At 34.0% G+C, this 25,577-nt stretch overlaps 1 pseudogene; it reads right to left on the bottom strand.

Moving 5' to 3' along the window:
* Window positions 1–8,612: 8,612 nt before the first annotated feature.
* LOC120596777 (uncharacterized) lies at window positions 8,613–8,731 on the bottom strand (annotated as a pseudogene).
* Window positions 8,732–25,577: the final 16,846 nt, after the last annotated feature.

The following is a 25,577-nucleotide window of genomic DNA, read 5'->3' on the forward strand; positions in this document are numbered from 1 at the left end:
ATTATATTAAGGCCATGATGGGAAATTACAAGGGTAGTTTTAATAATTGACATGTGAGGTAATTTTGATTGACATTTGGCTGTTATATAATCTTTTGTCTATTGCTCATGCAGTAGATAAAATTCAGTTATAATTAGATTCATGAACTTCCAGGCATAGGCATGATATTGTAGAGATGGCAGAATGAGGCCAAGTCACAGGGATATTAGTGTAGGACTGATTGCACATGCGCTTGTAGCCAGCTTAAACCGGCCTCTAGTTTATGGCTTCTTACCTTTTTGCGTCTTAGGATGTAGAGGTAATTTATAACCATAAAATGAAGGTTCTAGGGAAGTCCTAAGGGAGATCTTTGAGAGGGGCCTTCATTCCTTTGTTCTCCCATCGCTCATGTTTACCTAACTACCTAACAATATTATGTCTTTGTGTAATTATTGTCTGTACAGATAAACTATATTTTTATTTCTCTCAAGATCATTGAAAATTTCTCCTTCATTATGTAGAGAAATATATATATATATATATATACGCATTATATAAAAATGCAATTTCTTATTTAAGCTTATTTTTGAGATAATTTATTACAGTTACATTTATTTTTTACAATTAAAAACAATAGTCTGTTTAGTTTGTAAATGGAAAAGCAATTAAAAACTAAAAATTTTAAATATTTTACTAAATTAGTTTAACATGACATCGTTTATTTTCTTTTATCACAAGTATAATCATATAAACTAAGAGTTAAAGTAACTGGGAATACTTCTCTCTAGGAATCAGGTAGAAAATAACATAGAAGTAACACTGACTTGTGATTTATTTTTGAACAGTCTGACCTCAGAACTGACAGAGTGTGCAATGTTTTCAACAAGGAGTTTAGATAATTATAATAAAGATGTCAAGATAAGAGAACCACAATCATGAATATTTTTTAAACATTAAAATTTAAAAACATAGTCTGCTTGGGCTGCAGAGTGCTTATTGTCCATTTACTTTTCTCATACAATACTTCATTTGAGTAGTGTTCAATGAGCGCTCAATTCTTGCACTTGCTGTCTTCACTTAGTTATCACACCCCCAAGTGACATTAATTAAAATTATTAATAGATTTATGAGATGTAGATTGTGGTTCTATCAACAGTGAAAAGAAGAAAACATATAATAACTGCAGTATCCACTTCCAGTTTAATTTCTTTCTTTCTCTTTATGATATCTGTTTGATGTTAAGAAATATGATTGAGATCGTGTTTTACAGCCTTAATTTTAGAAACACAAGATTGGATAAAACTTCTGTTAGTTAAAGAAATAGAAAATTTGACATAAATTAAATATAATACCAAACATTTTTATAATTATGCATAAGGCATATATTATATGTAAATTATAGCTTTTTACTTGTAAATTTGGCATCTAATTTTGACTCCAAATAATTTAAAATATTTAACTTTCCAAATATGGAATTTTTCCCTTGAAATTGATCATATGCCACCAGCAAAATGGAAAACACAAAATTTTGAAAAAGCTATGGATTGTTCTTATAAATTTTGTCTTTTTGAATATATATCAAGATTTTGATTTGGGCATTTTATCTTCTTCGGTAAGCATTTTGGTAATGAAATGTTTTGACCCTGGTACTTGTAGAGTGATTTGTGTTTGTGTTAGTCATTATTTTCAGATGTATCTGATGCTGGCCAGGAAGTCAAGTTTAATACTATAGTGTTTGTGGTTTGTATAATATCAGTAAAAAAGTAAATAAAAGTTAGTACTAACACAATGGCGAGGCAATCTCTCTTTCTCCCCCTCATCTAAAGTGATGATTCTTTTGAGATCTGTATAGTGCTCAGCAAGCAGTATTTGTGTTTTAGCTACAGATAGATGCTAATAATAATTATAAAAAGATCTGTTTTAAAGTTCAGCTTTAGGATTCAAGTTTTTTGGGCCAATTTGTCTGAAAATAAATTTAGCGAGAACTGAAACCACCAATAAGTACAGAAGGACAAAACCATCTTGATTTAAATTTTAGATAATGAACTTGGGCCTCCATATTCCCTCATACATTTATTCTAAAGACTTCTCAGAAAGTTAGTATGGTAATCTGGCAAAATCAAATCTCAGTGATGCAAACTTTTTCAGTTGATTTGCAAATGAACTAAGTGAGAATGAGCCTAATCCACTTCAAAAGTGAAATTCCTATAGCAGTATTTCATTAAATTCAAGGGGAAAAAAAATCTATGTATGTAATATTTATAAAACAAGTTGACCACAAAATTGAACATGCGATCCATGTTGAAACAGAAATAGCTCCCTTAGTTTGCTTCATCCATATGTATTTTGTTTTACTTTGATTATAATTTTATCAACTCTGTTCTGATCTAATTATTTCAATGATAAAAAATATAATTGAGATTATATTGACTGAAACAGTTATAAGAGGAAGGTAAAGTAGTTTTAATATTTTATAATAATGGTTATTCTTATTAACTAAAAAATATTCATTTTTTACGATTCAAGAAATTTCTGAACTAATATGAATTAGCCTCACCCCTACATTCAGTCCCGCTCAGATGATGTTACACCATAATCAATTCGGCATATGGTTTTCCATGCATATTTGTATGGCTGAAACATTTTTTAAACAGTAAACTGGATAGAGGCATTGTACGTGTTAGTTAGGAGTGTACTTCAGCTGTTTTAACAGTGACCATATAACAGTGTCAAACAAGAGAGGCTCATTTCTCTTTCACGTGAAAGACTGGACTTGCAGGTGGTCCAGGGAGGGTGTGCAGTGCTTATGTCCCTTGAGATCATCCAGAGACCAGGTTCTTCTTCTCTTGTTGCCCCACCATCCCCTACTTTGTCCTCATCCGCATTGTAGCATCTGCTGGTTCCCTTTATTTTTCTTAATTATTTTTTTTATTTTTTATTTATTTATTTTTATTTATATATATATTTTTATGGTGACATTGGTTAACGAAATCCAATGTTTCAGATGTACACTTTAACAGTAAGGCACATATATATTTACACTTTGTGTTCACCTCCTATGGTTAGATTTCTTTCTGTCACCATATATTTGACCCCCTTTACCCCGTCTACCTTCCCCCTCCTCCCTTCCCTCTCCTCTTTGGTAACCACTAGTCTATAGTCTATGTCCATGTGTCTCTGTTTGTCCTGTTCATTTGCTGCTTTTAGGTTTATATCCCACATATAAGTGATATCATACGATTTTCAACTTTTTCTGTCTGACTTATTTCGCTTAGCATGATTATCTCGAGGTCCATCCGTGTTGTCACAAATGGCAGTATTTCATCTCTTCTTATGGCTGAGTAACTTTCCATTGTATATATGTACTACAGCTTCTTTAGCCAATCCTCTATTGTAGGACACTTTGGTTGCTTCCATGTCCTGGCCACTGTGAATAATGCTGCTATGAACATCGGTGTGCAAATATCTTTTCGGATATAGGTTTTCAAGTCTTTGGGATAAATACCCAGTAGAGGGATTGCTGGATCATATGGTAGGTCAATTCTTAGTTTTTTGAGGATCCTCCATACTGTTTTGCATAGTGCCTATACCAATTTGCAGTCCCACCAGCAGTGTATGAGGGTTCCTTTTTCTCTGCATCCTTTCCAACATTTGTTATTACTTGTTCTGTTGGTTATAGCTATTCTAACAGGTGTGAGATGGTATCTCATTGTGGTTTTGATTTGCGTTTCCCTAATAGCTAGTGATGTTGAACATCTTTTCATATATTTGTTGGCCATTTGTATGTCCTCTAGGGAGAAGTGTCTGTTCAGGTCCACTGCCCATTTTTTGATTGGATCGTTTTTTTGTTGTTGTTATTGAGTCGTATGAGTTCTTTTTATATTTTGTATATTAGGCCCTTATCGGAAGCGTTGCTTGCAAATATATTTTCCCATTCGGATGGTTCTCTCTTTACTTTGTTGACAGTTTCTTTTGCTGAGCAGAAGCTTTTTAGTTTGATGTAGTCCCATTCATTTATTTTAGCTTTTACTTCCCTTGCCTTTGAGGTCAAATTCATTGAATCTTCTTTAAGTCCAAGGTCCTTCAGTTTAGTTCCAATGTTTTCTTCTATGCATTTTATTGTTTCAGGTCTTATATTCAGGTCCTTATCCATTTTCAGTTAATTTTGGTGTGTGGTGATAGACAACAGTTTAGTTTCATTCTTTTGCAGGTGGCTTTCCAGTTTTCCCAGCACCATTCATTGAAGAGGCTTCCTTTCTCCACAGTATGTTTTTGGCTTTTTTGTCAAAAATTATTCGCCCGTATAAATATGGGTTTACTTCTGGCCTCTCGATTCTGGTCCACTGGTCCGTGTGTCTGTTTTGCTGCCAATACCAGGCTGGTTCCCTTTAAAGCCATGACCTGAAGATACATCATTTCTGTTTGCATCCCATTGGTCACAACTCAGTCACGTGGACACAGCTAGCTGCAGTTGAGGCTGGGAAATGTCTCTTGAGAGGCCCAGATAAAATTGAGGACCCTTTATTATTTAAAAAGGAGACACAAGGAAATAAATATCAGGGAGATGGCAGTCTTTGTTTTACTTATTTACTTTGGACTTATAAAACTTAACTGTCTATCTACATAGCCATCCAAAAGTACTTCCTGAGAATCAATTATACATGACGTAATTTTCTGTGCCTGGTGACACAATGTGCTTGCTCTCACACTCCCTATCTCTCTCCTACCATCGGACTGGTTTCTCTACTCTTCAGGATAGAGTCTCAGTCAGTTTCTAGTTAGCAGGTCAAATCTCCTACTGAGACTAGAAATCTCTAAACTTCATTGTGCTGGACTAAGAATAGGGTGACTAATTCCAATTTCCTGGTGACTAAGACATTTCTCAGGACACAGGACTTTCAGTGTGTGCTTTTTCTTGTAAACAGTAGTCTTGACAATGCACTTGGTAGTATTCAGGAACTATTAAATATTTCTGAAGTAAATAAATGAAAAAATTGTCAGAACAATTCTCTCATCTTTACTGGATGTAAAGAAAGTCATTATTTTTTCTTAAAAGTGCAGAGAGAATTATGAAATGAATATCTGCTATTATATGCACCCAGTTATATTCCATATCTCAAAAAAGTTTTGATATCTCACATAACTTTCTTTTTATTTATCAGCTAGTTATTAGCAATACAGATTTTGCAAAAGAAGGAGACAGTATTATTAGGTCATATACTAACATTTTAATGATGTTATTTTTAATAGTTGCTATTTCCTTTAATTTGGGTAACTTAATTTTGTAATTTCAATAATTCCCAAATTAATCACATAGGGCTTCAATTTATAAATAAAATTGGAATATATACACATGGAAAGAATAGACTATTCTATTGCCAACTTTCTCAATTACTCTTTAATTTATGGAATTATTTCTTCAAATTAAAATTGGACAGATGGAAATCAAACCCACTTATCTTGGAAATATCATAATAATCTGGATCCAGAATTCGCTTTAGTAAAATATTAAAAAGAAATTTTAGAAATACAAATTTTAGTAAATGAAAATCTGTGAGCGTTTTTTCTTCAATTAATAGTGAAAACTGATTAATAGGCAAATCAGGCAAGCAGATATTAGAATGTATTAACCTCAGAATTCAAATGTGTAATGCTTAACTGCCAATTTTCAGGGCTAAATACATTTCTAAAGTATTTTATGATTCAAATGGAACAAAATTTAAATAAGCAGGCAAATGATATTTATAGTACTCTGGAAATGCAACCTCATTCAGATATGAAAAGATTATTTAGTGTCATCCTGCTACAGTTACATGAAGTTTAATGTTTCATTAAGTTTCATTGTAGAAATTTAACTGGAATTAAGTGTTCAAACCTTGGTTTTGATTGGAAACCTATCCTGATGAAAGAAAATGATTCTATGTTTAAAGAAAAAAGGAATGAAATGTTGGTATGTAGGAAACATTGTAATATGTTCTCACTCCTTTACTGCCTTTTATACTTATCAAGTTGTAAAGACATTATTAATTTGGTAATAGGCATTTGATTAAAGTTACTACCTAAAATATTTGAAAGTTGCTAAGAGAGTAGATCCTAAAAGTTCTCATCACAAGGAAAAACTATTTTTTTGTAAGTATATGAGGTGATAGATGTTAATTAAACTTATTTTTGTAATCATTTCATACTATATGTAAGTCAAGTCATGCTGTACATCTTAAACTTATACAATACTACATGTCAATTATCTCTCAATAAAACTGTAAGAAAAAAATAAAGAGTTACTACCTCCAAAAAAATCCAGTTTTTCCTAGATGAGCAGGATCTATAAGGAATCTGCCAACATCATTTTGGGAAATTTGAAAAGCATATTAGGAAAATAATCATTCTCAAACAGCTCTTGAAAATATAATTTTAACATGGTCCTGATTTTACTGCTTTATTACTTTTCATAATGAATAATAATACTTACTGTTGAAAATAACTCTGAAAAGATTGCAGGCTTATCTTCACCTATTCCCTCTAAAATACTTTTTTCTCTGCTTAGTGTTACCAAATTCAGCAAACTCATTACTTTTTGGCTAAAGACACTTTAATTTGTAAATGTCCATTTCTTTTCTTCTGAAGCGTGTCTTACTATATAGAAGTAGTTTTGACTAGTTTCTTTTCAACTTTAATATTTTTTTCTGTCTTTAATGGTACCTGATTATTTGATAAAATCAGCTGACCTCTCCCTCGTCTGATCTTAGAGGCATCTGGTAATAACTTGATTTCTTTCCTTGCCCTTATTGTAACCAGCTTGCCTGCACTCTCTGTCCATCAGCCTACTTTCTCTTCCCTTCTCTTTATAGACGGGCAAGTCTGGGCACAACCGTAAATATAATTTTATTCTTTAGTACATGCGAAGGCAAACCAATTGTTGTCCCCCTTGAATGTAGTTTAATTACAGTTTACCTAGTACATTAAATAGTGTTCAAAGAGTCATGTTGTTCATGTCATTTTGTACATTCTAGAGTCACTTAAATCTTTTATGGTGAAAATTAAAACACTTCACTCTGTGGCTTGGACTCTGATGGGGATTTAGGAATGATCATTAATCACCAATTAATTATATCCCCGTCTTACCTCATCTGAATGTAAAAACAACTGAGAAGTAAATATCGAAATAATGCAGATGGAAATGAAAATGTCACCTAATTATCTGTAAAGATGAATTGTAAAGTGATTTGGAACTTTGGATGCAATGGAATTATTAATACTTTCCACCAAAACTGAAAGTATTCACAGCAAACTGACCAGCTGAAGACTTTCTGCAGGGAGAAATGATGGAGGAGGAGAAAGGGTGTATTCTTTCATATGAAGGAGGAAGAGAAAGGATGTATTCCTGATTCAAGTTATTGGGGGGAAAAAAGGTCTCATCATCTCCTCATGTTCCATTCCTTTACCCAGATTCACTGATCAGATATGTTTCTTTTCCTCCCATAGCAAATCATGAGGAAAGAGGCATGTTGAAGATGGGATTTTTTCTCCCATACTTTTCCCTTTTTGTTAGTGAATAGGCTCTTCTATGTAAACATGGTAAGTAGGAGATAAGAATCCCCACCACTTGTTTTCCATTTACTTCTCTTTATTCTCATCATTTTCTTTCCCCCAGTCCAATAAAACTGTCAGGCCTCATTAAATGAAAATGCCAGGACCCTTCTGCTCTTTCTCCACCCCTACACTAGTCATACACACTTGTCCACACTGACTAGGATTGATCATTTTAATACCTTTATCATTCAACAACAATCAAGTGAGCATCTTTGCTGCCAGATACCATGCTCAGTCTCAGAGATGCCAAAATGAACAAAACAAACTGTGTTGTCAAGAGGTTCAAAGAACATCTATCCAACATGTTTTATTTATGCATCCATTCTATTTAAATTAGTTGTTATTTGCTTACCAGGATATTACTTTCCTTTGACTTTTTCCACCATGTTACTTCTATAATATTAAAAATCATTTTCTGTGGGCAGAATTTCTCTATATTTGTATTTCTTCTTCCTCAGTAACTCTTGGTCCAGATGTTCTATGTGCCTCTCTGGGGAGTAGTTCAGTGACTTTTCTTTGTGAAATGTTCTCTGTGAGAGTGATGATTTTACTGTTTAACTGCACATCAGATTCATGGTTCTTCTCTTCATTTCCCAGGAGTTCTATAGCTTGAGAACATTGTTCCTTGACTAATTGATGATCTTTTTTGTGTGTGTCTGGTTTGATGATTTATGTGTCATGCTGGTCTCAGTTCACCCACATCCAGTCATCTTGCTGTGTTTTGTTTGCATGTTGTATGTAAACTCCCTGGTCAGATTTGGTCTATTATCACAAACAGGTCCTAAGAAGCTTGTCATTGGTTCTCCACTGGTCTCCAGACCTTGACCCTTTGCTCTGCTCTTCTTTACTTTGTTTTCTCTGATCAGCTCGATTCATTAAGTCTCCTGTCCTCAGTTAAGTAGGTCTGCCCTTGACAAGACTGTCCACTTTGCCTATTATGACTATAATTTTATTTTTTTAGGTGAATTAACCCTTGGTTGACCTCACAGATTGCAAGGACCTTGTCAACCTACAATCCCTTATTTTTTTATTTTTATTTTTTACACCTACGGCACCTGGTCTTTCTAGGTGGTCTCCCGTCCAAGTACTAACCAGGCCCGACCCTGCTTAGCTTCCGAGATCAGACGGGATAGGGCTTGTTCAGGGTAGCAAGACCACAGACTATTATAACTCTAATTCAATTGTCAGATTTGTGTTCTGAGCTTAGTCAACCCATCAGCAGCATTTACACTTTGCCCAGTTGAATTTCTTTTTGTTCTTGGCTTTCTTTGCTAGCTTTATTAATTTAATATCTCAGTGGCTCCATTTCTGGCTACTCTTCCCCTGATCTTTGACTCTGAAGGCCACCACACTAGATTACACAGGTTATATGTTATGTCCTGCACACTTCCAGAGGATGATACTGATGGCACCTTCTCAGCAATTTTGCCATATGATGGTCTTGATATCTTAGGTTGTGAATTCTGAGGTCAGACACCTTGGGTTCTTCCATTTGATCTCCGACGTACCTTGAGAAAATTACCTCACTATTTTCTTCAGCTTAATGTGGAGATGATAATAACCTGTTGTGCAGGTTATTTTTGAAAATTCAATGTGCAAATGCATGTGAAATCCTTAGATATTGCATGGTTCTCAGTGAATGTTTCATAAGTGTTAGATAATTACCATTATTATTATTTAAAGTTCTAGTTGGGTATTCTGTGATTGTGATGTACTAGAGTGCTCAACTTTTATATTGGGTGAGTTTTCTCAGAATTATACAAAATAATCTATGAAAAGAAAGTACAAAAATATGATGCCTAAATCTTGGATAGAGTCTGAAATTTAATGCTAATTGCTAAAAGCTCAGATAAAATATTAATGTTTCAGGAAGTCTCTTTATTTTTCATTTCTGGTGTCTTTTAAAAATTAGAAAACAAGTAAGAAGAGAATCAGATATGTGGCCACTTATATCTTTCAATTTTTGTTTTGATGCCTCCTGTGCTTGCAGCCATAGCAGAGGAAAATGCAGTTATTTTAAGTTAATCAAAATATTTGTTTTTTTAAATGACCTTATAAAAGTGAAGTAAAAACATATAAGTGAAATATCCCTTCAAAAAGACATGCAATTTTATAAAAATAGTAAGAGTATGCAGATGGCATTTCTTAATTATATGTTCAAAGAAAATAGCTTCTGGTAGCTTATCATCTGTTTTCTTTGAATACCTTGTGATTTTTAACTGATTTCAAATTCATTTTCAGTGATTCCATTTATTTCTTATATGCTTATTAATGTTCTGTTAAACAAATATATGCTTATTAAAACACAGGAAACTACATAAATTTAGGGAAATAACACGGATAACAATTTCTCTTATACTTTGTTATTATTTCTTCATCATTGAGATATTTTTGTTGCATTTGCCATAATATGCATTTCTTACCAGTTAAAATGTTAATTGATTTTATAATTAAATTGCTTGTGATTCAATAGTTTTAAAATATTTATCGCATTTAATAAAGTATTCTGTTTTTAAAAATCGCTGGTTCTACCATATTGATAAAACTCAATCATTGTCTTGAAAAAATTCACCCAAGTGATAGGCACCCTTGGCCAACATAGCTCCTGCTGCATGATCTTTTGGCACTATGATACAGACATTATGTTGAATAATAATTATGCAGGGACAGTATCTGGATGGGGCACTTACCCCTTTTGTTCAATATAATGACTTCGTTGGCACACGTAAATGATTATTATGGTTATTGTTTTATGACATTTTGTATATATATATATCTAATCTCATACTCTGCAGTTCTCTGAAACCAGCTCCATTAAATATTTGCATATATATTAAGAGTATGAATATAACACTGAAATGATAAACTCATGATTCTAGTTACCAGTCATGACTGCATGTAGCTCCTGCTTTGTACAAACCTGGAGATTTCTTGATCTTAATCTACATCTTCCTCTCACCCTTGTGCATGCACCTACCTGACCTGAACTATTAGGGGAACTTCATTAACTTCTCTCCTTGAATGTCTTTTGCTCACCTTACCATTTAAAAAGCATATTACTTCCATATTTAAAACATTCAGTGGCCCCCTGTTATTCTTAAAAGTCCCAAATCCTCACCATACCCTGCATTGTCTTGCCAACTTTGTCCACTTCATCTTTTGACAAGTTCTTCCCATTCCCTCTGCTCAACCCATATAAGTTTTTCCTCAAACAGGTCAAGCTAGTTTTTATCATAGAAAATTCCCACATGCTGCTCTAATGTGATACCTAGAAGGCGATTTCTTCCTCTCTATATCCAGCTAACTCTTACCCTTCAGATTTGTTGTATTGGTCTCCTCCTGGGGAATCTTTAGCAGTCAGGGTCCCAGAATCTCTGCTTTCATAGCCTCCTTTACTTATTCATAGTAGCAATTATCACAGCAATAACTTTAAAACTACTTGTGTCATTGGCAGCTTCTTGTCAGTTCTCTTGTATTGATCATAAGCTCCATGAGGACAAGATTCATATTTTTCATTTTAATGAAAGTCCTCAATTACTATTTGTCGAATGAAAGGAATGAAAATATAAATATAAATATAAAGCATAACAAAGGTTGTTTTCAGAATATGTTTAGATATTGGCTATAGAAATAAAAGTATCTACTTCATATTCATGAATTTAGCCACAACTAGAAAGTTAACCTGAGGTGGAGTCTGTAGGTCATAGTGCTTCAGATAGGAGGAAAAAATATAAGAGGTTAGTAAAAGATTTATGTACCTGTTTACATACAACTGAAGTTAAATATATACTTATTCTTATCCTTGATGTCAAGTGTCTTTCTAAGGATTTACTTAAAAAGGGCAGACATTTTCTTCACTATTAAAAGATTTGTTACAATAGTACTTAGGACTGTTGATTTGTAACTTTGAATTTTTAAAATACTTATTTTAGATGCCTGTATTCATTCTCTTAAAGTTGTCAGCTATGTTTATCATAAAGAGGTTGATTTAATTCAACCACCAGATGATAATTCATTGACTTAGCTCTGATCAACCCAAGCCACATAGAACCACTGTATAGATTCTGTCCAAATTAGGAACATAGCAAAAGGCATATTTTTTAATTGAGTATAAGACTTTTCAAATAAAATACTGAGACTCTAACAGATCAGCTTTAAAACATGATGTAGAATGTCAGTTTATCATGATTTTTGTCGATGATGATTCTTTCTTTCCCTCTCTCTTAGGGGCTTATATCCAATATATATGAGTTACAGATAATGGGGATACATATATATAGAGAGAGGATGAAAAATATACTCATATGGTTCTTACTTCCCTTACCCTTTGCCCCCAGCCGATAATTACATCTCTATGTTTACCAGTAGATATTCTTATAATCAGAATTATTACAGCCATAGAGACAAATCTGCAAAGGAGGTTCAATACTTCTGCAACTAAAATTAGCTTCTCATTTCTTAGCTTCGTGTTGACACTGCCATACTCATAAAGGCTTCAATAATTAAACAGAAATACATGTGGATATGAATTACATGCAGTGTTTGTATCTCTGGGAGTAGATTGGTATATACAATGAAAATGTTAGGCTAAAGAGAAATGGAAAGATCCGGAAGTGAGAGAGAGAAAGAAAATGAGGGAATGATTAATTTTATTTTTGTGGAGGTTTTCTCAGTTTCAAAATATTTTCATATGAAAAGGGAGAGGGAACAGTAACTCTTAAAAATAGGCTTTTGTAAAGTCCATTTTTAGAAAAACAGAAAGGTAAGGTATCTTAATTTTTTAAAGTATAAAGGTATACATATTCTTTAAGAAGTAGGTGTAAACTTTATATGTTAGTTATCACAGCACAATACTTTCACAAGGCAGTTAGCTGTTTTTAATAAACATTTGAAAAGATTTTGGGCTGCATATATAGTGACCACATGTGTCATAAAGCTAACAGTTTTCAGTGAAGGCACACAACTTATTTGCCTCAAACAGTTGTCACTTCGTTTAGGCAGCATTTGTGTCAAAGAATCTTCTAGAAACGAATTTTAGAATTTTCACAGAAAGAAACAATGATATAATAATGTAGTACCCTTTAGAGTTTGTGTATTGGATAAAAATCTAATAATATTTTACTGTTTTTAAAGCTCTAAATTATGTTTTCAGTTCAGGATACAAAAAAGTAAGTAAGGGACAGCAAATAAATGTTTACAATTGTTTTTGTTTTGACATGTAGACTTTTTTCCTTGAGATGCTGTAATTATTAACACATTTTGACTTACTAGATACTTCTAATCTAAATTCAGTGTTACCACGTAGGAATCAAAGCAAAACAAACCTAAACCATAAATGCTGACTAGAACTACAGAAGATGTCCCTTAAATCTGAGAGCAAAACAGAAGATAGGAATGATAGAAAGTAACATAGTTCATAATTTAAATAAAAGACAATCTATAGTAGTGTTTCTCGACATTGGCATTACTGATATTTGAGAGTTAATTCTTTGTTTGGGGAGCTGTCTTGTACATTGTAGGATGTTTAGCAGCATCCCTGGCCTCTACTCACTAGATCCCAGTAGTACCCACTCCCACATTTACAACAGACAAAAATGTCTCTGCTCTGTTGAATATCCCCTAGGAGAAGGCAAAATCACTTCTCCTCACTCTTTTTAGTATCATTTATTTAGCTAAAAGCTTATCAATTTGTGCATATGCAGGTGTATCTGTAGTGTTGCTTTCTAAATAGAATTACTAGATCAAATGAGTTTTGGTAAATATTGCTGGATTTTCTTCCATAAGATTGTATCATTTTCCATATAAGACAGTGTGTGGTGCTTCATAGTGTCACAAAAAGGTGAATGAATGGTCAAACTTTGATTGTTTTTGCCAATCTGAGAGGTGAGGGAAAAAGCCAGTGTCACTTTGATTTCTATTTTCAAACTTCTTTGGCAAGATGATTTTTTATTATTATGCTGTCAAGGGGACCATCTTAACAATATTTGTTACTTCTTTAGAGTTTTGCTTCTCAAACTTGATCATTGTTCAGACAATTTAAAGAAAGGAAAAAAGTTATTTTGGTCTCCTTCTGTGGTCTTCAATTATTTTGTTGACCTAAAAATAAAAGGTCAAAGTGAGAGGCAACAAATGTTTGCGATTAAAAAAGAATTGCAATTCTGGGAAGCACTGATTCAGGCAGAAACTCAAATAGTATTCTGATTAGGAGGTGAAGGCAAGGATTATTTACGAGAAAGGGAAGGAAAGTAATTACATGAATAGAAGGAAGGAATTTCCATTGCTGTTAATAAGCCAAGGAAGGAATTTCTAGAGGTGCAAATAAGCTGTTATTCTTTAGCTCTACCTGGTGGTGCTAATTCTAAAATATGTCTTTAACTTTTGGTCTGGTAGTCAGGATGTCTGCTTTCCTGTTACTTTCATAAACAATTATTTGGAATACAATGTTGTGTCAGGCCCATTCTGAAGACTGTTTTGCCCAATTCAAACATTCCAAAGGTTTGAGGAGTAAGACATGCAAGGCAAGGCTCTGACTCTATTTTGAAGTGTCTCTGTTTATGTTATTTTCACAATTTTTACTAGCCAATTACTTAAATATGTTCAAAGAGATATAAAAAAGGCATATCTTTAGCTTATAGCTTCTGTGCAACTATAAAAATGAAATAATCAGTTTAGAAATTAAATAAAACTAAACAACCAAACCAAAACATTTCAATCGTAAACTCTAATTTAATGTAGCCAATGATATACGGTGAACGTATAATCACCACAGTCAGCATGGATATGGGACTGCCTGTTAAGAAGGATACTGTGTGTATTCCTTTGCCTTTTCTACACAGAGTCACAGGATATGGTAATCTACCCCACATTCTGACCCTCTCTATCACTTTAGGTCTCATGAAAAGATCCATGGAAGTGTCTGGCCTGCTTTTACTGCAAAATTATCATTTATATCTAAGTGCTTTCCTCCCAGAACCCTTTTCCAATTGCAGAAGAATTTCTGGAAGTTTTGTCCCCCAGGCCTGGGGATATGTGACCCTTCTTGGCATGTTCAATGTAGGGGAACCCATTTTCACTTGTGTTATTATTGTAATTTATCTTTCCTGAGAAGTGAGTGATAGGATTGGTGGACAAGAACTGTCCTATCCTCTGAAACAATCAAAATTATTAATTGTGTTTTTCAATCGTGACTATGTTTTGACTATTAATAGGATATAAATTGTCTATTAATGTGGTCATGAATGTGTTTAAAATGACCTAGAATATGCCTAATTACTTAATAATACCAGAATAATGTTTAGGAAGCAGTAATTAAATCTAGTTTCAAGAAGAGCATAAGTTATAAACATCAGTATTACCCCATTTTCTCTTCTCTTTGATCTCCATAGTTTTCTGTGTTTAACTTTGAGTATTTGTTCACACTTAGTTTTTTATTATGTTAATTTAGTGATATGAAATATACCAGCAACAACTAGAGGGGGAAGAGATAATACAATAAATATGGGTAGAGCCAATGCCCATGTTCAGTCAAATATGTGAGGATTTAGAAATTCTTGGCAAGCATTTGAGAACCAATTTAGGTCTTGGCTCTTGCTGCGTATTTTTCTAAAATTTCTTGAAGGCTCATAAAACCCAAAGAAGTAGCATCTGACTTCAGCATTCCCCACACCTCTTGCTAAGCAGCCCCAAGTCCCACACTAGTGGCAGCCAGCCTCGGTTCCTGGCTCGGCCTCTCGAGCCACTTATAAACCCAGCACGGGTGGTAGCTTGTTCTGCAGATTGCTTGGAGACTCTTGCCAGGTGGTCTCATAGGTGCACAGGCTGTGGCTAAACTTGGCCTGCAGCTGGACCCCTCCCAGCAGGCCCTTGGGCTGGCACACTGAGTGGCCTGCTTCAACCAACAATGGAGCCAGAGCACCACCCAGGCCTGCATTTGAGGAGGAGTCCTACCGAATACATAGAAACAGACACAGGGAGGCAGCCAAAATGTGGAGACAAGCATGTCTCACATGAAAGAATAGAACAAAGCTCCAGAGAAAGAAAATAAAATGGAGACAAGCGATCTACCAGATGCATAGTTCAAAACACCAGTTATAAGGATGCTCAATGATCTTAGGGGAAGAGTAGCTGACCTCAGTGAGAATTTTAATAAAGAGATAGAAAACATAAAAATAGAGATGGAAACTATAAAAGAGAACCAGTCAGAAATGAAGAATACAATATCTGACCTGAAGAGTACATTAGCGGGAATCAACAGAGTGGATGAAATGGAAGATTGCATCACCAATATAGAGGATGGGGTAGTAGAGCACACCCAACCAGAACAAGAAAAAAGAAACCAAAATAATGAAGAAAGTTTAAGAAGACTCTGGGACAACATAAAGCATAACATTTTCATCATATGGGTACCAGAAAGAGAAGAGAGAAAGCAAGAAATTGAAAACCTATTTCAAGAAATAATGACAGACAACTTCCTTAACCTGGTAAAGGAAATTGACATAAAAGCCCAGGAAGCCCAGAGAGTCTCAAACAAGATGAACTCCAAAGAAGCTCACACCAAGACACATCATAATTAAAATGTCTAAGGTTAAAGACAAACAATCTTAAAAGCAGCAAGAGAAAAGCAATCAGTTACCTACAAGGGAGCTCCCATAAGACTGGCATCTGATTTCTCAGCAGAAGGACTTGGCTCAAAATATTCAAAGTGATGAAAAGCCAGGACCTACAACCAACATTACTCTACCCTGCAAAGCTATCATTTAGAATCAAGGACAGATGAAGAACTTCCCAGACAAGAAAAAGCTAAAAGAGTTCATCACCACCAAGCCAGATTACAGGAAATGTTGGAGGGACTTCTTCAAGATGAAGAAAAAATTACGTATCAAAAATATGACTAAAGAATCGCAGTAACCACGTATGAATCAACAAGTACTTCAAATGAAAAAGAATTAAATGCTTCAATCAAAAGTTAAGGTGGCTGAATGGATAAGAAAACAAGACCCCTACATATGCTTCCTGCAAGAGACTTGCTTCAGATTAAAAGACACACAGAGACTATAAGGAAGGGGATGGAGAAAGATATTGCCTTGATGGGCCTAGAGGGTATTGTGCATAGTGGAGTAAGTCAGACAGAGAAAGACAAAGGTCATATTATTTCACGTACATGTGGAATCTAAAGAACAAAATCAACAAAAACAACAGAAAAACAGAAACAAACTTTTAGATATAGAGAACATTTTGAGGGTTACCAGATGGAAGAGGGGTTGGGGAATCGGTGAAAAAGGGGGAAAGGATTAAGAAATACAAATTGGTAGTTACAAAATAGCCATGGAGATATAAACTATAGCATAAGGAATATAGCAAATAATATTGTAATAACTATGTATGGTGTCAGAGGGGCACTAGATTTATTGGGGTGATCACTTTGTGAGTTATATAATATCTAATCACTATGTTGTACACCTGGAACTAATGCAATATTGTACGTCAACTATAAATGAAAAATAAAAAGTACTTTAAAAAAAGAAAACCAATTTAGGATAGTTTGTATGCATGAGATTCACAATCTTCTGTGTGTTGTGTGATGTTCTGATGTATTTTAAGAATTCTATTTTATGCATACATTTACATGTTAATTGACTTCTGTCATTTCTTGTTTCAAATGTATTTGACTTGCTTCACTGGAAGATATACATATAAATAAATATAAATAAATATGCATAAATAAATAAAAAGCACCAATAAATATAAAAGCAATAGTTCAAAATTATGAAAAGATAATTATTTAAAACCTTAGCATAGAGTATTAAATTTAACTTCCTGGCTGGCAAAGTAGAAAGAAAAATACTATGCATTACATTTTTTCATGGTTTGGTAAAGGACAATACATAGCTGCTTCAGAACAACATATCCTTTTGATAAATTCTAGGTAATTTTTAAAAAATATTTTGAGATACATTGTACTACATAAGTCAATGACCTAAAGTTATGTTTCTTTTTCCACTTCACCCATTTCAAGTGTACAATTTAATGGTTTTTAGTATAGTCACAGATATGCGCAACTATTTCCACAGTCAATTTTAGAACATTTCACCACCTCACAGAGAAACACCGTATTTCTTATTTATCACTCCCCAACACTCCAGCATTAGGCAATCACTAATCTACTTTCAGTCTCTATATATTTACCTATTCTGGACATTTAATATAAATAGAATCATACAGTGTGTCACCTTTTGGGGGGAGATGAGAATGCCTCTGACTTCTTTTGTGTATGACTTCTTTCACTGAGCATAATGTTTTCAAGGTTCACCCATGTAGCATATATCAGTACTTCATTTTTTTCTGTTTTTTTTTAATTAAGTTTATTGGGGTAACCTCAATTAATACAGTTATATAATTTTCATCTGTATATTCTATTGTGTGTTTACCACCCAAAATCCAGTTTCTTTCAGTTGCCATATATTTGATCACCTTTATCCACTTTACCCTCACTCTACCCCTTTATATTTGACCCCCTTTACACCGTCTACCTCCCCCTTCCTCTCTCACGTCTTACTCTCTGGTAACCACTAATCTATAGTCCATGTCAATGAGTCTCTGTTTGTTTGTCCTGTTCATTTGTTGCTTTTAGGTTTATATCCTACATATAAGTGATATCATGTGATTTTTCAACTTTTTCTGTCAGGCTTATTTTGCTTAGCATGATTATCTCAAGGTCCATCCACGTTGTCGCAAATGGCAGTATTTCATTTCTTCTTATGGCTGAGTAATATTCCATTGTATGTATGTACCACAGCTTCTTTATCCAGTCACCTATCATAGGACACTTAGGTTGCTTCCATGTCGTGGCCACTGTGAATAATGCTGCTATGAACATCAGTGTGCAAATATCTTTTCAAATAAGCTGGAGATTTTACAACGGGATCAACAAGGTGAGTCAAAGAGCCCGTATGGTGAAAGCTACTGGGCCAGGTCATGCCTGTTCTGTGGTTCCAATGAGAATTATAGTCAAACTCATGGGAATCTTTATGCCAAGATAAAGCTTGGCCAGCCTTTAGAACTTGTCTGTGACAAGAGAACAGCCCAAGCCTTTCACCAGCCTTGGATTTAAATAGAAAAGACCACCAAGGATCAAGAGGATAGTAATAGGATTCAGCTTTGATCTAGAGATACCTCTCCCATGAGGGGGGGGTGGAAACACTCTATCAGTGTCCATTCCCATCCACACTGCCATATGAAGGAAAAAGGGGGAGAAACTCTGAGGGTCTGAGAGTGAGTTCACTTAAAAGGGACTGTTCTGAACTAGAAAAAGATTGGTATACTTTTAATTGGAAAGTTTACTGTTTTTCATAGCTATATAGCAGAAAATAGTTTAAACCAATTGTGAGAAATTAAGACATAAATTATTTCACAATTTATTTTTAATGTTAAAATACTGATCCAACTGTATTTTCATTACATTTTCATATCCATATAATGCTTATGAATTATTTGACATCTTTGTTAAAAGTTTCCCTTAAGAACATCTAAGACATTTAATATAGTACATAATTTTTATTTACTATCAGATGGTTAAAATTACATACATGTATATACACATATATATACATATACATATATATGCATATACATATATATATAGCTAAGCATGCATTTATAGAGTAACATATATAAATAAAATATCTATTATCAAGAGGATAAGGAAGGAGCTGACACTAGTGCCCATGGGTCAAATCTGGCTCATTACTTATTTTTATATATAAAGTCTTACTGGAATATAGCCATGACTGTCCATATAAGTATAGTCTATGACTGCTTTTGCACTATAACAACAGTTGAGTAGTTGCAACAGAGACCATATTGGCTGCAAAGCCAAAAATACTTATTATCTATCCTTTTACAGATAAAGTTTGTTGATCTGTGGCAGGAGGACTCCATCCTTGCAGATATTTGACATATTTTGACTTTATTGCAATACTAACAATTTGTCTCTGAAGCCTCTATTTGTTAAAGGACTCTAAACATAAATATGTTAAGATATTTTAGAAGCACACTGAGTATCTTCCTAATTATGTAAAAGCTTAGATTTAATTAGTTAACAAATAGTTGTTTACTTTTTGGCTAGTGTATAAAATAAATCTTGGACGACAGAAATCAAGTAACTCGAAACCATTGCGATGGGACAAGCTAGAAAAAGAAGAAAGTCATGCTTTCTTGTTTTCCCAAATGTCCTGGAATAATGGTGTTTTTCTGTGTTTCTCTACTAAAACACATTCTGCTATTATTGAACACAATAAGCAGCAGAACACTAATATCCAGATGAGTGGGCCCTGCCACCAGTTGCTGGAAGCTCAGGGCTCTCCCCAGTAGGGATGTTCAGGGAAGTCGCCTCACCTTCTCCCCTCCCCCTCCTCCTGCAGGGCGCTCTGGCAGCTTCGAAAGGCAGCTTCTTTATTTCTCCCAGTCCATCACTACCCGACACTTGGGGTTCTGACCTGTGGTAGTTCTTATGAACAGATCCCACACTCAGACGTGCTGGCGTGCAGTTTAGGTGGTTTTTTTTGGTTGAGTTTTAGATGTTCAGCTTATTGTGGTTTCAAGGGGAGAGATCTGGGGATGTCTCTCACTCTGCCATGTTTTTTTTCCTAAATTATGTTTTTTAATAATGGCTTTTGGCCATTTCATATTGTTTTTAATAAAACTCAAAGACCTATATTATAACTTAAGTCAATTAAGACAATTTGATTTGGTGCAGAACTCATATAACGTTAATCAGGGTGATAATCATTCTGGAACAGGGATCAGCGAACTTTTTTTGTAAAGAGTCAGAAAGATTTTAGACTTTGTGGGTGATAACGTTTTTCGTCACAACTCCTTAACTCTGTCATTGTAGCATGAGAGCAGGTATAAACAATTTATAAGCAAACGGGCATAGCTGTGTTCCAATAAAACTTTATTTATAATAATAGGCAGTAGGCTGGATTTGGCCCATACATGTAATTTACCTTGGAGTGTATTCTGAAATTCTAATTATCTTAACAATCTCTGTAACTTTTTATCTGCTCAACAATGATCAATAGTGCTTTCCAAACTGAAACTCTAACAGAAAAATAAGTGTAAAAATGGAGAGAATGGATAAACAAACTGATACCTTTATACAGTTGAGTACCACTCTCCAATAAAAAGCAACAACCTAGTGATATGTGGCTCAATATGGATGAATCTTAACCATTTCATGCCTTGTAAAAAATAAGAGTACATATTGTATGATTCCATTTATATAAAGTTGTAGATGTAACAGGCACAACTAACCCATGGTAATAGAACTCAGAAGAGAGGTTGCCTGTGGATTGACTGGTAAGGGGCATGAAGAAACTTATTTCAGTGGATGTAAAATCTACCTTATTTTTTAAAAGTTAAAAAATACATAAAAAGATGGCTAAGAAAGGTATACACTTCCCAAAGCCATTCTAATCATAACAGGAATGTCAGTAACCTGGGATTGAGGTCAAACTCATAATTTGATTCACAGATACACAGATGGTTCTTGTTTACGTATTTCAGTAACTGTTTCCGATTTACATATAATTTGACTTATTTTGTTTTTTGTCACTAGAACAGATATCAGAAAGGAAAGAAAGCTAACATATCTAGAGCATTTACCACGTGCCAAACATTGTGTTATGCGTGCTACATATTACTTAATTTCATAGTAAATTTGTGATATAAATATGAATAAATTGAGACTTTAAAGAATTATGTGGCTTGTCCAAGGGTGTGTACTGTACGTCACATAACTATACAATTCATATATGTCTAACCTCAAGTTCTAGTTCCTTCCAGCCTTAATGTGAATGGCAGTTTATCCATAGAAGATGCAGAGAAAGTACCATGATCACAAAATGCCATTGTAAAACAAAACCCCACCTGCCACACTGATGAGAGATGTTCTTGGGGTATTTTCCATGGCAGATCAGCAGGAAAAGCCTCCCTATCGTTTGCATATGAGCCCAAACAGGTTGTTTGCAGCCTCCCCTTCTGCCGTGCTGATTTGGCCTTACAGATTACTGTAAATGTTTGGAGGATCTGAGTCTTGGTGGTATATGTCTGAAAGTCCACAAAGAAATGTGAATCTAGAAAAAGAATGTTGTACCTAGAAAAAATGTTGCAGACTGCCATCAGCTCAATAGCTGGTAAGTTCAGCAAAGCATATTCTTCTTTCTTTTCCATAACAACTAAATTTATCATTTGATCTCAAAAATGTTTGACTCTATTCTACGATGAGCTGTACTCTAAGCAACTTTAACAAATTCAAGTGATATTAATAATAGAGTTTTATGTTTTAATGTGTCTGTAATCATTAGTAATTGTAATTTAATTAAAAAATAGAATCCTTCTGAAGCAATGTATTGAGACTTTGCAAGTATTCACAGAAAATAAGCATTTTCTATGTAAAGAAATTAGAGTTAAAATGACAATTTTAAACAAAATTGTCAGCCATTTTGAACAAAATACTCTCTTGTATCATACCTATTATCCTAATACTTGGACTTACTTTTAAAATCTTTGTATTCTTTATAAAATATCCTCTGCTGGTTAAATATGTAGGCTCCGTTAGATACAAGCTACCAGTTCTTAGTACAAGTGAGAACAAGATGAGATGCCCTGCAAAAAGATTACCTGAGATGGAAATAATAATATAAACTGTAACATAAAAATTATTTTTTTACAGCCTCCTGCATTTTAAAAAAATTAAAACCCACAACAGCTTTGTCAAAACCTACAGATTTACATTTTCACCTAGCTATTGATTTAACATGCTAAGGTTCTCTTTGTTTTCCTAATTAGCGTTTTTTTGTTCTATTTTTTTTATTTTTTATTTTTTATTTTTTTTACATAGCTCTTATTTTATTCAGTGTCTCAAGTCACACTGATAATAAAGTATATGATAGGATTTGGAAGTTTGCCATAATGTTGGTTATCAGTGAGCCTTAAGTGGACAGTGTCATTGACACTGAAAGGCTCAGCTTCTTGAAGTAATTTATTACTGGCTTAGGCTGACAAGTCAGAGAAAGTAATATATCAAGCAAAAGTACATGGCTCCATTTTGCAAAAGCAATTTATGCTCCACTGTGAAACAAAATTTAAGATGGAAAATCCTATTAGGTTTTCTTTCGCGGCTTAAGCTAGAGCAGCATTGCTTTTGTGCTCAAACTTTATGCATTTAGCGTAATTATTAAAATATAGAAAATAGAGTGTCTGCAAAGGGAAGACCAAAAAAGTTGGAGGCAAAAGGAAATAACTAGATATTGATTGTTTAGGAATTTTTTTCTATTGGTCTTTAGTGGATATACCAATGCATATTATTTTGTAACACATGTTTGTTTGTTTGTTTGTTTTTTCAGTAAGATTTAAAAGCTCTGTCTTATGAAATGCTTTAGGCAGATGATTAAGTGACACAATTCTATTTTCTATCTTATTTTCATTCTCTACCATAACTGTCCTTATTGTACTTGTAATATCATATGCTACATGACAATATATTTCAGCTTTTCTCACACGCATGTGGACAATATATTTTAAGTACATTTTGGCTGAATATAAATTCTTGTTATTTATATTGAAATGCTGACTAGGAATTGTTATTAATTATTTTAATTTTCTTCACCACATGCTACAGCAATGATATGTTTCTGTTTGAATATGTTAGATTCTTCCATAATGAGTTTAAATCGTGTCTACTCAACACAGACTGCTAAACTTAGATGGGTGGAGAAATAAGAGATTTGTGTCCCAAGTCATATTGAATACTTCCCTCACTGATGCTGAACAAGGTGGGAGAAAGTATGAAATTGGGAGGGCAGGACATAACTTATTGATTTTCTTCATTTTACAACTGCCAGAAGAATGGTTTTGGCATGACTTGCCTATATGTACTTTGTGGAGCTCAAGATGGTTCCAGCATTTGCCATAAAAATGAACTTTACAAAGACACTGGGTCTACATTAGTGATATCTGTGGACTTAGGTCAAAATTAATGGACAGTGAAATGTCTGATCACCTATTATAATTGGAATTCTCCACTTTGATAGCACAGGCTCTCAATGGCCATTTTGAATATATTATAATATTGTCATTAAACCGTTTTGTGCCAATTAACTGCAATTTTGCAAGTTATTAGATTCTTTTTTTAAAATCTAAATATATTTAATGCCTTCAAAAGAGTTTTTCAGGCTTAGAGAAATATTTTCAACTGGTTTCATCAATAATAAATGTGATCTTCAGAACGAATGTTAGAAACACTTGCTCACTTTGAAATATTAGCAATGAAGAGTTGAAAATGGGTCACAAGATATTATACATATATTTTTTACTATATCTAACAGTGAAACCATTTGCTACTCTGTGATTTAAAAAAATGTATTTCAATCTTGCTACTAACATTTTACCTTGGATGCTTTTCTCTTCATATTTGAGCTAATACAGTTATCTCTTCATTAGTTTCATTTACTTCCACTCCACCTTATAGAGTGCCATAAAACTAATCTCCCTTATACACTGTTTTAAACATGTTAGCTCCCTTATCAGAAGCATTCAGGAGTTCCCTAGTGCTTAGCAGGGTTGGCCTACTCAGACTTTCTAGATTTCCTCTCTGCTATTTGAAACAGGTCCTCAGCTTCAGTCTATGCAAAGGGTCACAATTTCAGAGACTGTCACAGGCATCCCTTCCTCTCAGCTATCTTCATTTTCTTTAGACTGCTAGAATGCCCTTCTTACCTCCTCTCCATCCTCTGAAATTCTATTTTTCAAGGTTTATATCCTGTTTTACGATACCAGCATTGTGTTATCTGATCAGTAAAACACAGAGATCCCTCTCCTGCCTTAAATTTCTATAGCACTTATATAAACCAAGAGATTGTTCGTTTTAAATTTACTTAGTGATAAATTGACATATATGTATGTATGTATGTATTTACTCATGGAATAACTTACCATTTGGTATATAGTTCTCAGTTTTAACAAAGGTATAGATTCCTGTAACAACCACCATAATAAAGATACAGAAAAATCCAATCATTGCTAAAAACTTCCTGTTGTACATTTGTAGTCGGACACTCCTTTCACCCTTAGTCCTTGGTAGTCACCGATCTGCTCTAAATCCCTGTTTTTCTTTGTTTAGCATGTCATATATATAGAATTATATAGCTTGTAACCTGTTGAGAGTGTCTTTTTTTCATAAAACATAATGCCTTTAAGATTCTTTGATAAGCTATTGCATGTATCAATGGTTTGTTCCTTTTCATTTATGAATTGTAATCTATTACATGGATCTACTATGTCTTATTTTACTATGCAGTCATTAAAGGACTTTTGAATTTTTTCTAGGTTTTAGCAATTACGAATAGAGTTGCTATAAACATCTGTATACAGGTTTGTGTTTAAACATGTTTTCATTTTTCTGGGATAAATACCTGAGTGAGACTGATGGACAGAGCTATACTGAGACATTGGAACCAGACAAATAAGGGAAAAACAGTTCTTTGTATATTTTGGATATTAGGTCCTTATCGGAGGTGTTGCTTGCAAATATATTTTCCCATTCTGATGATTCTCTCTTTACCTTGTTGATGGTTTCTTTTGCTGAGCAGGTTTTTTAGTTCGATGTAGTCCCATTCATTTATTTTAGCTTTTACTTCCCTTGTCTTTGAGATTAAATTCATAAAATCCTCTTTAAGTCCAAGGTCCTTCAGTTTAGTTCCTATGTTTTCTTCTATGCATTTTATTGTTTCAGGTCTTATATTCAGGTCCTTATCCATTTTGTGTTAATTTTGGTGTGTGGTGATAGACAACAGTCTAGTTTCATTCTTTTGCAGGTGGCTTTCCAGTTTTCCTAGCACCATTTATTGAAGAGGCTTTCCTTTCTCCACTGCATGTTTTTGGCTTTTTTGTTGAAAAATTATTTGCCCATATAAATATGAGTTTACTTCTGGCCTCTCGATTCTGTTCCA

This window comes from Pteropus medius, unplaced genomic scaffold (genome assembly GCF_902729225.1).
Source record: "Pteropus medius unplaced genomic scaffold, Ma_sr-lr_union100, whole genome shotgun sequence".
Classification (NCBI taxonomy): Eukaryota; Metazoa; Chordata; class Mammalia; order Chiroptera; family Pteropodidae; genus Pteropus; species Pteropus medius.